This window comes from Gopherus flavomarginatus, chromosome 8, assembly GCF_025201925.1.
Source record: "Gopherus flavomarginatus isolate rGopFla2 chromosome 8, rGopFla2.mat.asm, whole genome shotgun sequence".
NCBI lineage: Eukaryota > Metazoa > Chordata > Testudines > Testudinidae > Gopherus > Gopherus flavomarginatus.
In genome coordinates this window covers 74128847-74147434 of record NC_066624.1, presented here as the reverse complement: position 1 = coordinate 74147434, position 18588 = coordinate 74128847, and the positions used below count along the sequence as shown (strand labels likewise).

The 18588-nt window shown below is 42.0% G+C and overlaps 1 protein-coding gene across 2 annotated transcripts in view; it reads left to right on the top strand.

The window, feature by feature from the left end:
• Positions 1–18588, top strand: part of SPSB4 (splA/ryanodine receptor domain and SOCS box containing 4) — a 224557-nt gene that overhangs the window by 73260 nt on the left and 132709 nt on the right. The gene's annotated exons all lie outside the window — the stretch shown is intronic.

The window sequence follows — 18588 nt, the reverse complement described above, 5'->3', positions numbered from 1 at the left end:
TTCTCACTTTTTGTGCGAAGGTCAGTAATAAAAAGATTGGTCCCAAAACCGATCCCTGAGGAACTCCACTAGTAACCTCCTTCCAGCCTGACAATTCACCTTTCAGTATGACCCGTTGTAGTTTCCCCTTTAACCAGTTCCTTATCCACCTTTCAATTTTCATATTGAGCCCCATCTTTTCCAATTTAGCTAATAATTCCCCATGTGGAACCGTATCAAATGCCTTATTGAAATCGAGGTAAATTATATCCACTGCATTTCCTTTGTCTAAAAATCTGTTACTTTCTCAAAGGAGGCGATCAGGCTGGTTTAGCACGATCTACCTTTTGTAAAACCATGTTGTATTTTGTTCCAGTTACCATTGACCTTGATGTCCTTGACTACTGTGTTCTTCAGTTTTTTTCCCAAGACTTTGCATACTACAGATGTCAAACTGACAGGCCTGTAGTTGCCAAAATCACCCTTTTTTCCCCTTTCTGAAAAATAGGAACTGTGTTAGCAATTCTTCAGTCATACAGTACAACCCCTGAGTTTACAGATTCATTAAAAATTCTTGCTAGTGGGTTTGCAGTTTCATGTGCCAGTTCCTTTAATAATCTTGGATGAAGATTATCTCCTCCCCTCCCCCCCCGATTTAGTCCCATTAAGCTGTTCGAGTCTGGCTTCTACCTCGGATGTGGTACTATCTACCTCCATATCCTCATTCCTATTTGTCATCCTACCATTATCCTTAAGCTCCTCATTAAAGACTGAGGCAAAGTATTTGTTTAGATATTGGGCCATGCCTAGATTATCCTTAACCTCCACTCTATCCTCAGTGTTTAGCAGTTCCACTTCTTCTTTCTTTGTTTTCTTATTTATACGGCTATAGAACCTTTTACTATTGGTTTTAATTCCCTTTGCAAGGTCCAACTCTACATGGCTTTTGGCCTTTCTAACTTTATCCCTACATGCTCTGACCTCAGTAAGGTAGCTTTCCTTGCTGATCACTCCCTTCTTCCATTCCTTGTAGGCTTTTTGCTTTTTCTTAATCACTTCTCTGAGATGCTTGTTCATCCAGCGTGGTCTACAACTCCTGCCTATGAATTTTTTCCCCTTTCGTGGGATGCAGGCTTCTGATAGTTTCTGCAACTTTGACTTGAAGTAATTCCAGGCTTCCTCCACCTTTAGATCCACCAGTTCTTCAGTCCAATCCTTTTCATACAAAGATACAAAAGCTCCCCACCTTCCACAAGGCCCCAACCCTGCCCTGCCTCTTCTCACCCTTTCCGTGCCCCATTCCAACCCCTTCAGTCCAATCCACTTTCCTAATTAATTTCCTTAATTTTTTAAAGTTAGCCCTTTTGAAATAAAAAACCCTAGTCATAGATCTGTTTTTATTTATCCTTCCATTTAGTTTTAACTGAATTAGCTCATGATCGCTCGAACCAAAGTTGTCCCCTATAACCATTTCTTCTACGAGGTCCTCACTGCTCACCAAAACCAAATCTAAAATGGCATCCCCTCTTGTTGGTTCAGCAACTACTTAGTGAAGGAATCCATCAGCTATCACATCTAGGAAAATCTGAGCCCTATTGTTATTACTAGCACTTGTCCTCCAATCTCTATCTGTTAATCTCCCATGATCACACAATTCCCATTAGTATTTACTTCATTAAAAACATTAAAAAGGTCTCTATCCATATCCAAATCAGATCCCAGTGGTCTATAGCATACCCCGAGCACTTTCTCAGGGGAGGCTGTAGTAGCTTTCTTCCCCAATGTGATTTTTGCCCAGACAGACTCACTCTTATCCATTCCACCCCTTCTTATTTCTTTACAGACTACATCATCATTGATATACAATGCTACTCCACCACCTTTGCCTTTATTTCTATCTTTCCCAAACAGCACATACCCTTCAATACCTGTACTCCAGTAATGACTGCTATTCCACCATGTTTCTGTTATCCTTATAATATCTGGTTTCACTTCCTGCACCAATAACTCTAGTTCCTCCATTTTGTTACCTAGGCTCCTCGCATTGGTGTACAGACATCTTAATTCTTGCTGTTTGGCTTCACTGACATTCTTTACCTGATTAGGCCCAGATGTCCTACCACCGGTATCATCTATTAGAATTGTATCTATAGTACCCTTCCTCCTTATATCCATTCTCCTGCCCATGACAGTATCCTTTCTTGCTTGGTTTTCTTCCCTTTCAATGTTAAAATCCAGCGTGGAGATTACTGGACATCTCCCAACCATCTTCCCCTAGTTCCTAGTTTAAAGCTCTCTTAATCAGCTGTGCCAGCCTCCATCCTAGAAATCTGTTTCCCTCCCTACTCAGGTGAAGTCCATCCTCAGAGAACAGTCCTCTGTCCATGAATGCCTCCCAGTGGCCATACATCCCAAAGCCCTCCTTATAGCACCACTGCCTGAGCCATCTGTTGATTGCCATAATCTTGTCACATCTTTGTTGCCCTTCTCTAGGAACAGGCAGAATTCCACTGAAGATCACCTGAGCCTTGATTTTCTTAAGCTTCTTCCCCAGCCGGTCATAGTCTCTCTTGATATGTTCCAGCGAGAATCTAGCTGTATCATTCATTCCCACATGAAGGACAAGCAGTGGATTCTTTCCCGCTCCCATTAGGATCCTCTTCAGCCTCAGATCCACATACCGTATCTTAGCACCCGGCAGACAGCGCACCCTTCTGTTCTCTGGATCAGCTCTCGTTACAGGCCTGTCTGTCCTTTTCAGTAAGGAGTCCCTAATCATGTAGACCTGCCTTTTCATGGTGACGGTGCGATTCTCTGGTCTATCTCCTGTTCCCTCTGGCTGCAAGTCCTCTCGATTCCTATTCACCCTTGCAATCCTCTGCAACCCATCCTGTATCCTCCTGGGGCTCATATTTGGTGATGTTATCCCCATTGACTCTTTCCCTCTTCTTATAGGACTAACTGCTCTTCCCTTCTTCCTTGCCCTCTCACCTTCAGCGACCACCTGCTGTGCCCCTTCTTCATTTTCCAACTGCGCAAACCTGTTCCTGAGCTGTATTGCTCCTTCACTGGCCTGTCTTTTCCTCTGCCTGGTTTGCTTAGTCACATGTTTCCACCATCCACTTTCCTCACCCAGCAGTCTCCCCTCAGAGTTCTTTGGTCCTGCTTCTATCTGCAAGTCTGAGCTTTTCCCTTTGGCCTCGTCATGTCTTTGCTCCATCATCCACTCGAATCCCCTTGTGAACTCAACCAGAGTTTCCACCGGCATCTCCAGTCCTCGGATCTTTTCTTCCATCAGCTCTATCAGGCGGCATTTCATGCAGATGAAACTTTTATCAGGTACCCTCTCCAGGATCATGTACATGCCACAGCTTCCACATCCAGTCATCCTCATTGTGTCTTCCACTGCTTGGTCATTACAACTGCTGCCTCTGTGTCTGTCATAGGCTTCCCATCTAAATCTGGGAAACACAAACCAACCCAAAACACCACCACCCACAGCAAAACAAACCCCCAACAAGCACCAAGACACTGCTAGAACACCACACACTCCCTTCAGTAGCCTGTGTGTTTTTCTGCCTGCCTTTCTTAGTCAAACTCCCCTGTTTACAGGACTGTTTACTGGCTCCTGTGCTGCTGCAGCTGTCGACTGCCATTCAGAGAGAGAGAAGGGCAGCATATCTCCCACATTCCCTCTGAAAGTTTGCAGGTACCTACACTGAGGAATGATGCTACCACATAGCTGCCTTTCCCTTCTGCATTAGTTTACAGCCCATTCTACAATTTTAAAGTGAATTGGCTCCCTTTGTACTAGAGGAAACCCAAATATCTGGACTGTTCTCCTTCAACCTGATCATCTGTGGTGGTCATTCAATATTCACATGGGGCCTAGAAGACCAATCACTATACTTTAAGAGAGGAAAAAGGAGAAGTTACTTGGCCATTCATTTCTTGCATTCCTCTTCCCAAGGTCTTGAGATGCCGTAGGATGGGTGGGAAGGAGCTTAGGTCACTGATTTTACAGCAGTAGTGCCTACACTACTGCCAGGATGATTTGAGAGTTGAATGCTCACTCTCCCTTAAGCCAAATCCTCTGTACATTTTTATCTGGTAACTGCTCAAACTAGGGAAGGGAGTCTAGGCACGTTTCTTAACCGGGCTGCCTGGTGTCTCCTGGCCTTTGTTTCCAGTCCTCTTCCTAGAATGCAGTCAGATCTCATTTCTTCTTACCATTGTCAGCTAATCAGCTTCTCATTAATAGTCTTAGAAATATGTATGCTGCAGTCCTGTGCACCTGCATGCAAATTGCTTTAAGAATATTTAGCAAGTCAAATGTGACCCTGATTTTTCAGACTGGTCATCCATTTGTGCATGTAGAAAACAAAACTCACGTTTTTGTGCTCACAATGAATAGCTTGGGAAAAGAATTAAAAACACCTTCCCACACACCCCAAAATGGAGACCTTTCTATGTGAAAATCAGTCTAAATTTTTAAAGTTTTTAAACATTCTTTTTCTTTTTAAATCATAATGGGAAAAAGTCTATTGACAAGAAAATACGACAGCATGAAAAGTAAAACTGAAGTCTTAAGGAAGTGTTAGTCTACTGAAGAGTATCTATATTCAGAGAGAAATTGAGAAGCTTTAAAATCTCATTGAATTATAGAGATGAGAATATCTTGTTTTTTTCATACCCTTCTTCACTAAAAATCAGTAGTTCCAACTGAAATCCAAAATGGAAATACTCTGCAAAAGTTACTAGTATGGGATGGAAACATCATTTTAACTTTAGTATTAAACCTTTCATGTATTAATTTGCTTTCTGTAGCCTCATTTCAATGTAAACCTGACATTTTAAAATTCAGGTGGTTACTTTGGGGCGGGGGGAGAAAGAGAGAGGGGGGGGGAAAGGAAAGTACTTACTAGAGAGTTGCTTGGAGGATGAGAAATAAACTATTTCTTGCCCAAGGATATGGAAAATGTAATCGGGGACTTCAGAAAAAGCCAACATTCTTCTTTGCTGCCTTTCTGAAACTACAAAGTGAAAAAACAGATTCTGGACTTTGAATTGGTGTTGGTTAAAAAATATTGTTAAATTGCATGTAAGAATTAATGTTTCCAATGCTATAGCAGCAAAAGGGATTTTTTTCTTTTCTTTTCAGGACATGGTTTTGAGAATAGCGTAGGGGAAAAAAATACAAATGAATTTCAACTTCAGTCTTCCACAAAAAATATGATGATTAGGTTTATGTAATTCTGTGTTATAGACGGAATTCTTAAGCTCTTAGAAGTCTAGAGTTGGAACTAAAAATAATAAAGTAATGCATATGTGTAATGTATAGGAATTGGAATCATTTCAGGTATGGTGAAAATTCACATTTCCTTTGGGGAACTTAAACTGATTAATTACACTAAAAGGAAGCAGACACTGCAGATTCTAGATAGCTTCATTTAAAAAGAACTGCACATTTTAGAACAGGGGTCTCAAACTCAAATCACCACGAGGGCCACATGAGGACTAGTACATTGGCCCAAGGGCCGCATCACTGACACCTTTTCATACAAAGATACAAAAGCCCCCCCATCCCTTCCACAAGGCCATGCCCCTGCCCCACCTCTTCCCACCCTTTTCCTGTCCCATTTCAACCCCTTCCCCCAAATTCCTGGCCCCACCTCTTCTCTTACTCCTCCCCTGAGCGCGCCACAGCCCCGTTTCTCCCCCCTCCCTCCTGGAAAGTCGTAAGCACTGGGAAGTAGGTGGAAGAGTGGGGATGTGCGCTTGGGGGGCAGAGGCAGGGGACAGAGGGTGAGGGGAGTTATCTGCGGGGGGTGGGTGTTTGAGACCGCTGTTTTAGAACTAGTACTCGTGTGGTCAAAATATGACTGATCTTGTGTATCATCCTAATACTAGACTTGATTTTTCCTTCTGATTCAAATTACTGTACTCAAACAGCTTAAATGGACTAAATCGGGGGGAGGGGTGGAGGGAGGCAGATATTCTTCATCCAAGAATATTAAAGGAACTGGCACATGAAATTGCAAGCCCATTAGCAAGAATTTTTAATGAATCTGTAAACTCAGGGGTTGTATCGTATGACTGGAGAATTGCTAACATAGTTCCTATTTTTAAGAAAGGGGGAAAAATGGTATCCAGGTAACTACAGGCCTGTTAGTTTGACATCTGTAGTATGCAAGGTCTTGGAAAAAAATTTTGAAGGAGAAAATAGTTAAGGACATTGAGGTCAGTGGTAATTGGGACAAAATACAACATGGTTTTACAAAAGGTAGATTGTGCCAAACCAGACTGATCTTCTTTGAGAAAGTAACAGATTTTTTAGACAAAGGAAACTTAGTGGATCTAACTTACCTCGATTTCGGTAAGGCATTTGATACGGTTCCACATGGGGAATTATTAGCTAAATTGGAAAAGATGGGGCTCAATATGATAATTGAAAGGTGGATAAGGAACTGGTCTACAACGGGTCATACTGAAAGGTGAATTGTCAGGCTGGAAGGAGGTTACTAGTGGAGTTCCTCAGGGATCGGTTTTGGGACCAATCTTGTTTAATCTTTTTATTACTGAACTGGGCACAAAAAGTGAGAATATGCTAATAAAGTTTGAAGATGAGACAAAGCTGGGAGGTATTGCCAATACAGAGACGGACCGGGATATCCTACAGAAAGATCTGGATGACCTTGTAAACTGGAGTAATGGTAATAGGATGAAATTTAATAGTGAAAAGTGCAAGGTCATGCATTTAGGGATTAATAACAAGAACTATAATTATGATCTGGGGAGGCATCAGTTGGAAGTAACAGAGGAGGAGAAGGACCTTGGAGTATTGGTTGTTCACAGGATGACTATGAGCTGCCAATGTGATATGGCCATTTAAAAAAAGCTAATGCAGTCTTGGGATGCATCAGGCGAGGTATTTCCAGTAGAGATAAGGAGGTGTTAGTATCATTATACAAGGCACTGGTGAGACCTCATCTGGAATACTGTGTGCAGTTCTGGTCTCCCATGTTTAAGGAGGATGAATTCAAACTGGAACAGATTCAGAGAAGGGCTACTAGGATGATCCGAGGAATGGGAAACCTGTCATATGAAAGGAGACTCAAAGAGCTCAGCTTGTTTACCCTAACCAAAAGAAGGCTGAGGGGAGATATGGTTGCTCTTTATAAAGATATTAGAGGGATAAATATCAGGAAAGAAGAGGAATTATTTAAGCTCAGTACCAATGTGGGCACAAGAACAAATGGATATAAAGTGGACATTAGGAAGTTTAGACTTGAAATTAGACGAAGATTTTTAACCATCAGAGGAGTGAAGTTCTGGAACAGCCTTCCAAGGGGCGTAGTGGGGGGCAAAAGACATATTTGGCTTCAAGACTAAGCTTGATACTACAGAGAATTCTTTCCTGGGTGCTGGCTGGTGAGTCTTGCCCACATGCTCAGTGTTTAGCTGATCGCCATATTTGGGGTTGGGAAGGAATTTTCCTCCAGGGCAGATTGGCAGAGGCCCTGAAGGTTTTTCGCCCTCCTCTGCAGCATGGGGCACAGGCCACTTACTGGAGGATTCTCTGCACCTTGAGGTCTTAAAACCACGATTTGAGGACTTCAGTAACTCAGACATAGGTTAGGGGTGTGTTACAGGAGAGATTCTGTGGCCTGCATTGTGCAGGAGGTCAGACTAGATGATCATAATGGTCCCTTCTGACCTTAAAGTCTTTGATTCTAATCCAAATGACTTCCAACACACCATTTGGGAAATGTTCTTTTTATTGCAGAATTGTCACTCTCTACTGCCCATTATTTGCATCAAAAACCAGTTTCAGGTTCTAGATGTGAAATTGCCTGAGAGTTCAGCAGAAGAGAGAAACAAGATTTAAAAACAGATAAATAGACTGTCTACAGTTCCCAGATACAGTAGATGGAAGTATTTAAAAATATACACAACACTGTATTCAAAGCTTACTCACATTGTCTTTTGAATTCTTCATATGACTTAACTACAATCTACATTTGATGTCACATACTGTATTTCATATTATCCTAATATAGAGCAGCTAAGTATACAGTCTATTTTAATGGCAAGTTTAAGTTAGCATGTTTATCTTGAATTCTGAGGAGTTAGCTTGTTGTGTAATGCTACAAGAATGTAGCCTTTATGGAAGAACATCCTTAGGGTTTTTGTGACTTGCATTCCTTTAGGAATTGAGCAAGATATGACTGTTAGTATCTTTCCCACAGTATTCATCCCTCTTGTTAAAGGTCATTTCCCTGAGTGTGTAAACAGCACAAAATTTTATTTACAGCACAATGAAATTTAAAATGTCCCAAGGATTACAGTACTACTATTACCATTTACTCCTAGTTTGGAAAATGGACCAAACATTGTTCAAAATATGCAGTAAATCAGTATAATTTAAAAACAGTGTCTGTGGTCAAAATTAAGCTGGTCAGCTTTTCTAGTGCTCTAAGAACATGCTCAGTTCACTGTGCACCTCAAACAGTGCTATCATGGTTACTATGCTAGCTGCCCCTCTGAGCCATTCTGTGGTTTTTGAGTGAACCCTGTAGATGTTAGACCTCAAGCTCTTAACTTTTCTGGGGTGGAACCCCACAGTTCTCCTGTTCTTAAACCAAGTTCCAGGCTATGGCACCCCTGAGCATCAACTCTGCTCTCCCAGCAAGTCTCACTGAATATGGTATCTGGGGGTTTCCCGCCCTCCCATTTTGGGACCTTGCAACCAGCGGTGAATACTATGACCCAAAACAGCCTCCTTAAAACAAAGCATTGTTATTCTGAATGGTAGGAATAAAACATAACAAGAAAGAAGGATTTTAAATACAAGAAAAAGTTTCCTTCAAGTCTCAGACCTAGGACTCTGTCTTATCTCAGACCCCTATATTCTGTGGGTCCAAGTGTCCATCTGTTCCATAATAGTTTCTTTCCTCTGTCTTCAAGGAACAGAACCAAGTCTTTAAATCCAGCCAAAGTCTTTTTCTTTCAACTCGTGCTGGGACCTGCCTACCCTTCCCCCTACTGATGTTTTAATCCCTATTCAAAATTAGTATGAAAGACAGCCATCAGCACTTATGGCCCTGCTTTGGGTCTGTTTTTACATTTACATTTTACATTTTTACATTTCCCTTTTGAAGGTTTTTCCCTGCATTATGTTATATAAAGAATCCTCATCACATTGCTACTCCTTTATAACGGCATGTCTACACTGCAGCTGAAGTTGATGTAACTGACATCACTTGGTATGAAAAACCACTCCCTGAGCAACAGAAATTACATCGACATAAGCACTGTCCACATCAGCTCTAAGTTGGAGGGAGATCCTCTCCTTCCATAGCTTCAGCCTCTCATCAAGGTGGAGTAATGCCGACTGGAGAGCGCTCTCTCATCAGCAGGATGTCTTCACCAGACACACTATAATGGTGCAGCTGCACCGATGTCACACGGTAGCGTAGACTAGCCCTTAGACTATGAAGCTTGTGATCTGAACTTTTTTCCAAGACTTTGAGGCGAGGTAGAGGAGAAGATGTGTTTTTGTTTGTGTTACTAGCTGATGGAGTTGAAAGTTGCTTTGTAGTCTGACTCTGGCTGGACTCTGAGCTTTTGTATGTTTTTTTTATTATAAATAGAAATTGAAAAAAATATACTATCTAATGGGAAGTGTAAATTTTAATCAAATGTGAATAAATGAAAATCTAACCTGGCTTTTTATCTTGGAGCAGGGGAGAGAAACCTTAAAACCTCTTGGAGGAACTGGCCTTCAGTGATTAATATTTCCATGAGGCCAGCCTGTGCTTTGTTATAATAAGCTACCTTTACAGTCCCCAGATCCTGGGCATTGTCTACTCTAGCCTGGACTCTTCAGCTTAAGTTAGAGCAACATTGATTCAGCATTGACTTTTGGAGGGCAGTGGGCAGAGAGTTTCAGACAGCTGTGGAATGGGGATGCCCCATGGCATGTCCCCTGCACCAGCGCCCATGAAGGGGCAATGCAGCATCTGCTGTGGCACTGGTCAACCATTCTAGGATTCCTTTGTAGTGGGAGGAATTCTCAGGAGGTTGGCAAGGCCAGCTTTATCATGGCTTTTGCTGCCACAATGGGCTTGTAAGTCTGTTGTATTTACTGAGCACCATTACTCTCCTAGCCTTGATGTGCAGCATGTGAGTCCAAATTTTCTTGACATCCACCTACTTTTATGCAGTAATTTCAAGTTCTGGATTAGGGATGTAAATAACATGTAAAAACAGTAACCATGTAACTGATTAAAATTCTATCAGTTACACGGTTAAATGTTTACCCCAGAGAGACCCTGGACATGTGGGGCTGGCAGCCGGGACACTGGGCGGAGTTCAGCTGTTAACAGAAAGCGATAAGCATCAAGATTATCAGTTAACTGGTTAAACTCTTACATCCCTATTCTGGATCTTCTTCAAATCCAAAGAATTCAGAGCAGCTGGGACAGAAGTCAAGTATTAATTATAATAAACTTGTGCTTTTCAGCATGCTCCTCTTCTGGCGATTGCAACACTGCTGTTGAGAACACCACGGTGCTTGTGTCGCAGGTATTTTCTAGTGAGGTAGTGTTTTTCTCCATACTAGAACTAGACGGTTCTATATTTAAGGAATTCTAAAGAAAAGGGTTGCAAAACACATCTAAGTACTAATTGTACTTTCCTGCTGTGCATTTCTCTGTATGTATGATACTGAACCAGAAAATAGTGCTAAATAACATCTGTCATACTTATTGCAAAGGGCTGGAAGAAATTGCTCTAAGAAACTTTTGGGTGGGGGAGGAGAGGGGAGAATCATGAAAATTGATGGGTTTTGTCTAAATCTTTGACCATGTACGGCATGTCTACGCTGCAAAATATAATCCATGGCAATAAGTCTCCGAGGCTGGGTCTACAGACTTTGACTTGTGGGGCTCATTGTATGGTGCTAAAAATAGCCATGTAGACGTTCTAGCTCAGGCTATAGATCAAGCCCACCACCTTCCCTGGGCTTCAGAGCCTGAACTGGAATGTCTACATGGCTATATTTAGCTTTGCAGCGCAAGCATGAGTCTGTAGACTTGGGCTCTGAGACTCGCTGCTGTGGGAGGGTTTTTTTTTCAGTGTAGAATATAAGCATAATGTCTAGCTAAAAGTCAGTAACACTTATTTCTACAAAACAAAATAGTAGGTTCTTTGTTTATTTGTGTGGAATGGGAGAGGTAGTTAAGAGAAGCTGCTGAAAAATATCTGACCAGGTAGCAAAATTACAGTGGGACTTGCCTTAATTGTTAATTACATCACATCTACAAAAAGAACACCTGCAGACTCCTCCACTCCTGTTAAATTTCTCTCACCCTTGTCTTCACCTCTACTTGCTATTTCAACTGAAAAGAACTCAATGAGGCTCCTTTGGGAGCCCAGTAATGTTATTTCTTAATCAGTCAGAGGAATGGCAGCTGTTGTTAGTAAATACTGATGCATTTTCTACCTTATTGAATAGGGTGCAGCCCTCTAAGCCCATACCCCTAAAGAAAAACAACAACAAAAAAAAGATATTGATCTTGGGTGTCTGCTCAATACTGCTAATGTGCTTGTCTCTCTCGTGTGTGACAGGAGTTTTAATGTCTCCATAGATACCTTTATTTTATACATTTTTAAACTCAAGATAATTTAGTTTAATTTCCCTAAAGTAAAACTCAGAACTGTATGGGGTAATGGTCTAAGACAGCCTAGACCAATATCAATATCGTTGGTAAGTGACTAGATAATAGGAGTGAGTGATCTGGTGGTGATGCAAGTTAGACACAGTAATTGGAGGCTTTTGGGGAAAGGTTCAGGAAACGAGTAATGGGATACAGCAGCTTGGCATGTGTCATTAGTCATTGAAAACAGTTGCCATTTGCATGCTTTTTTAATGATTTAGTGGTCTTGGCAACTGCTTGTGACTTTTGTTGATCACCTCCCTGGAGATCAAGCACTGACTGCACACACAGTGAAATATCCTCTCCCGCCTAGAGGAGTCTTCCTAAAGAACAGTGGTAGGGCATTGTGGGAAGTTTGCACTCCAATTATTTACACTGATGTGTGACTTTATTTATCAGTTTTCTGACCTCACATGGCTTCCTTTTTTTCTAAGCAAGTGACAGTGTAGTGGCATTAACATAAGTTACAGCATGTTCTTATGGTCAGGGCCGCCAGAGGGGCGGGCAAGTGAGGCAATTTGCCTCGGGCCCTGCAGGGGCCCTGTGAGCCCTGGCCTGGCGGCGGTCCAGGTCTTCGGTGGCATTTCAGGGGCAGGAGTCCCTTCAGTGCTGCCGAAGACGCGGAGCGACTGGAGGGCCCCCCACTGCTGAAATGCCGCCAAAGACCCAGACCACTGCTGGGTGAGTAGAAGCGCCGCAGCTCCCCTGCTTTGCCCCAGGCCCGCGGAATCCTCTGGCCAGCCCTGTTTACGCTACTTTCATTTTCAACTGTGGTGTCACAACAATGTGTGTGTTCAAGTTTGCTGTATGTTTAGCTAGAGTTCCTCATAGTCTGGAAGGATGGGGAAGTGCAATTGTAAATGCTGAAACTAAAACGTCAAAAAGAAAATCCCTTTATTTTAGTAGCATTTGCACATTGTACTGATACTGAAATACTTCACTGTATAAATCAGTTGGCATTTTTAACAGTTAAGTAGCATCCCTCAAGCCTCTTTTAAACTGTAATTTCACTGTTGATGTGAATAATATCCCTAAATATCTTGGCAGACTCCATGAGGGCACTGGAAAGTGAAATTGACACTTTCCTTGCTTGGACTTGGCTTGCTCTCAGCTGTGTGCAGTGTTCTTAATCTAATCATTTCCTGACAAAGTGTTGCATGAATGTGCAATTATTAAACAAATACTTTAGGCTATATTTCTCAACACAATATCTCCAATTTCTCAATAGTTGTTAAGAATTCATTTTCAGTGCATGTTCCTTCTCTCCCTCACTCTCTTGTGCTTAGGTTTTCATGAAAAGAATATTTTTTCAGAGACTGGCACTTAGAAAAGTTCTCAGCAAAGTAACTGTTGATAAAGTTTAATGTTATGGTTAAAGTATAGCAAATGAAAGAGATCAGGGATTTAGATGGCTATAATCAGGGTCTTCTTTATATTGTGCTGTCAGATCTCAATACCTTGACAAGATTCCCTAATTCTCTGATATGCTGAGGTTTCTGCAGTAGCATAATTTGAACAGAAAAAGCATTCAAAATAAAAACTAAAACTTAGAAATGGATAGGTTTTTTTTTAATATTTAAGGATGCATAGATCAGTAAATATGCAAGTTTACGTATAAAAACTGGTTTAGTCGTTAGGTACAGATAAGGAATGTGGTCAATTGAAAGACTAGATGTGGTGGTGCCATACAAAGGTAAGTACAGTATGGTACAAGTACAGTAGCTGATGTACAAGTTTTATACAGATATAATTAAAGAATTGGAGACAGTGAAATATGTAACAAAACCAAATTGTCCAGCTTGATCCCTTCTTCCTCCCTATAACTCCATCCATGGGGACAAAATGCCTGTATAATTTTGCCCTGGACAATGCCCTTTGTAAGAGAGATTCCTTGCACTCAGTCTGTAAGATATTAGGAGCTCAGAACATGTGAGATGAAAAATCAGGGAGATGCTGGAGTGTGGGCAAAAAACAGTTATTTTTGATTTAAGCATCATAACAACCGCTCTAATTCTACACTCCAAAATTCTTCATATGTCCTGTTGTTTTTTTAAAGCAGCCCAAGCTTCCTATGAATCAGTTACTGTTAGCAAAAGCTACGGTTGTAGAATGGAAGCTACACTCAACCTTAACTGTGGAGATGGCCATAATATTTAAGATATCTGAAAAATGCTGAAGGATTTCTACTACTGTTTAATTCCTATAATCCAGAACAAAATCACTAGAGAAAAACATTAATAAAAGCTAAGGTCTGAGATAGACAGATAGATAGATATGTTCTTGGTATTAATATAACAAACAAAAGGAGAACCACTTCTCCATTCTCTGTTTGCAGATGCTGAGTTTGAACATGGAGAGGACAGAGGAGGACTCAGGGAATACTATACTGTTGGGTCCTCTTTTCCTTTGTATTTTCCACTTGATCCAATTTAGGAGCACTCTCATAAATAGCACTTTTCTCATTCTGTAAGTGAGAGCAGGGAGAACAAGAGTTCCTACTCACATGTTTCCCCAGCAACTGCTATGGAGTTATCAAACTATGGGGCAGACCAAAGGGTAATTTTATGCAGGAGCCATTGCTGAAGTGAATTTGAACAATCTCAGGTGGTACGTAATTGCAGTCTAGCTATACGTTAAGTAGGTCTGCTAGCATCTTCTATTACTAAGCTTGCCTGCTATCTCCCATTATAAGACCTTGCATATCATTTTACCAAACTTGAACCATTTGGGATGAAAGATTTCCATTCAGAGTGACTGCCTCAGCATATATTTTTCTGGAAAATTTCAGCCAAAACGCTTCAGCCATTTTTAAGAGCAAGGCTAGAGATGTTAAAAGGTCTGGTGACCTTTTCTTTGAGAAGCTCTAGCACCCCCTGTGCTTTGGAGCAGGGACTCAACACTTAGCAGGAGGTGATCTGTACATTAGGGATGTGACTTCGGCTATATTTGTGAAAATCCATCTGAATGTGGTCAATGTATAAGCCTTTCAAAAAACACAGGTTGGACATGATCGTTAGAGACTCTCTCAAGGTTTTTAGCAGCTAAATTCCAGCTGCATTGGTCTGTCCTTCCAAGACTTTCCTTGCAATTGTTGCTCTAGGCTTTTGAAGGCTGGGGCTGATTACTGACATTGAGAGCAGGGAGAATTGTGTGACCAGTGCCCTGCCAGGTGGGCCCTGGGATCATGGAGAAGGAAGCTGTTTGATTTGAATGCAGAGGAGGAAAGAATTAGATGTGGAGTTGGAGGAGACTGGGGCATGAGGCTAGCAGTGGTGAGGGGGAAGCTAGAACTAGGAATTGAAGTGGGTTGGAGACTGGGACTGCCTAGACAAGGAAACTAGGAAACAGTGAGTTGGGGGGTGGGGAGGAGGTGTGGTGGTAGTAAAACAGATCTGACCTGGTGCCTAGGAGTGCTGGGTGGTGGTGGTGTGGAGAACTAAGACTGGCTGGTGGTAGAGACTGAGACAAGGAACTGAGGACTACTGGGAATGATTGGCAAGGAGACTGAGACAGTGAGTCCAGAGAATTGAGACTACTACTTGCTAGGCAAGGAAACTGGAACTGGGATGAGAAACATCATAAATGGAAATTGGGACTGTCTAGAGGAAGAGTACAGGATGCAGACCCAGGGTTGAATCAGGGACAGGTTGGAGAGGACTAGGCAGAAGGGGTAAAGCTTTCAGGGAGGGAGAAACTGTGGCCAATGGGAGCTGCTGGGGCAGTGCCTGTCGGCATGGGCAGCGCGCACTGCATAGAACCACCTGGTCACCCCTGTGCATAGGAGCCGGATGTGGCAGCTACCTCCGGGAGCTGTGTGGCGCCTGGGCAAGCATGGAGCCTGCCTTAGCCCCATTGCACCACTGACCGGGAGCCACCTGAGGTAAGTGCTGCCCGGCTGGAGCCTGCACTCTGAATCCTCTCCTGCACCCTGCCCCAGGTCGGAACCCCGTCCCATACTCTAAGTCCTTCCTGCACCCAGCCCTCTGCCCCAGCCCTGAGCCCCCTCCTACACCTCAAATCCCTCATTCCTGGACCCACTGCAGAGCCGGAGCCCTAACCCCTCCTCAGCCCAGTGGGTCTCTCTCCCACACTCTGGCCCCACCCCAGAGCCCTCATCACCTCCCGCACCCCACCCCCCTGCCCCAGCCCAGTGAAAGTGAGTGAGGGTGGGGGTATGCAAGTGACAGAGGAAGCAGGGTTGGGGGGGTGGGGGCTCAGAGAAGAGACAAAAGAAGGGGCAGGGCAAGGCTGTTTGGTTTTGTGAGATTAGAAAGTTGGTAACCCTACTTCCAGATTCTGCAATAAATGAGGCAAGAGTCCTACAGACAACAGCCTCTTTCACTATTCATTTGCAGAATAAATCTATCCCATGGACTGAATGAAATGGGTCCCATGGAGGATATGGTTGTAACGATTACAACCTATATCATAATGCATATGCTCAAAGGGGTCACATTAAGGCTGCATGGGCAATAATTCATAAAATTTCCTAAATTTTGAGTACTTTATTTGCAACCTGAATAAAGTTTTCATCCTTTTTCACATGTGTAATATTTAATGCAAACTGATCCAGAATGCAAGATTATGTGGCTATAAATTATGAAGCAGTGTGATCCATTGCTAGTACTGTACAGGAGCTATCTAAAAATGGTGCAGTGGAACCTACACATGTTGCAGTAATTTCAAAATATCTGTGTAATAGAAAAAATACAGTGCGGATTGTCTCTGAGAGGGAATGTGAGATTGCATCACACTAAAAGGTGTGAAACTTACATTTAATCACTTATACTAGAAACATGTAATGGCATATCTTTTAAGTCTTTAATTTTTCATTCAACTGCTCCAGTCCAGTGGTATTTAATTAAACAAACATGCCTTCAGTTGACCTTGTGACTTGGGCTGCCTCGCAGTAGTAATAAAGGGAATGACTTTGTAGGAATGCAGAGTTGTGAACCAGAGCAGAGGTAACATGTTAAGTCTGGTGAGAGTAGGGGATTGCTGGAAGGATGAATTTAAGCAGAACCACTAAGTTAGTGCCCTTCACAATCTTTGTCACATCAGTAACAGCAAGATTGTAACATGATTCAATCCTGTATCCTTTTTAACCCCATGGTAAAATGCTGCAGGATAAGATCAAATTATTTAGTATCAGTATGAAGTTACAAAAAACATTGTTTTAGCCCAATGTTACTCTTGTTAGTTTTGCACAAAACTAAGTAAATACTAAACTTGCATAGCATAATAATTGTAGCCCTTTAACTATATCGGTTTGAAACTGAAACAGTAAATTTTTACAATTTCTAGTATAGGTAGTGATGCTGGTATAACGATGCTTGATATTGGTATGATATAATTCTTGGTGCATTGGGAGGGAGGTATGGCTATGGTCTACCCAGGTACATCACCTTTGGGGTTTCCAGTGCTAGCACTAGCAGGTAAAAACCCTGCCCCTTTGCTTTGTGGAGTGCAAGCAGCAGTATGGTATATGCACTGCACTGGTGAGAAATTCCCCCCTCTCGCCATACCCACAGAAAAATTACAATAGTCCTGTGTTTTGTAGGGGAGACTTTCAAATCCAGGACATCTCCCGTAGAAAAGTCAATGGGACTACTAATTGCCCTTTATGCCTTTTGATATTCTCCTCCTTATTTCAGACTGTATACATCTTTTAAGTTCTTGTAACAAGGCACATTTTATAAACAACCTAAGCAGAATTGGTCTGCTTAGCAGACCTCCCAGGAAAACACTTAACTGATAATATTTGCTCTTTAATACTAATATTCCATATTTTTACTGTCAATATTTTATCTCCCTCGAGTCCATTAGTACAGATTGAAGTATAAAAATGTTCGCACTGACCCAACTTCTGCCCTCTCTCAAGCATGCTCAATTCACATAAAAGTTGAAGTGTGCGTGTATCTGAATTTGGCCTGATGTCTGGAAAGGTAGTTTTTAATTTTCCCAACTCCTCTTTATGGTCTTGCACTTCAGTATTTGCAGATTCCACAAATCTTTGTGGTCATTTTTTGGTTTCCTTTGGCTCCACAAGTAAGCTTTCTAGCAATGGAGTTGACATTTTGGATATGGTGTCAGTCTTTATTGCATTCACTGAAAAATAGAGATCTCCATACAAGAAAAAAGAGAGGAAGCTTTTTCCAGCATATTTTCATTAGCCACGAGAGTTCTCTTTATTTTATTCACTAATTACAGAAAATTTACAGGTGAGTGGCAGCACAGCAATGAGCACTTAGGTGCTATAGGAAGTGGTTTGGTATATCTTTGAAAATACACTTGTAAGTGAAATATTTGTGCTATCGGGAATGTTACAGATTGGCTGCTCCAATAAGTGAGGGAAATTAACTGGATTTTCTAAAAAAACCACAAATATTTTTGGCCCCTGTTCAGAACCAGCAGCAACAGAAATTACACTGGTTCCATTTTCATCTGCTAGAAAAGGGAGAAAATCAGTCTCCTTCCCTCCTTCTGGCAACAAACACCAACTCTCCCACAGTATTCCAGCATTCCAGTCCTTGGGTTTTTGGTTGACTGGTCCACAGCTGTTGGTAAAACAGAAATCTCAAGTCTGTATACAAAGTGGTACAGCTCTTTGGGACTCAGCCCTCACAGTAGACACATCTCTTGGCACTGTAGCCACTTAATTGGCTGCCTTCCACTCCTATATTTATAAACCTTCTCATCTTTGTGCTCTTATTGGTTCATGTCTCCAGAGTGGTGTGACCTGGCAGTCTTCTTGCCTACAATAAAACATTCCTATACAGCTTCAGAAACAGCTACTGAGCATGTCCATTAACCTCAACACTTTCTTTTAAATATATTTGGGCTCTTCCAGCTCAGTTGCCCTGCCCTGTGCATAGAATACTAAAATCCA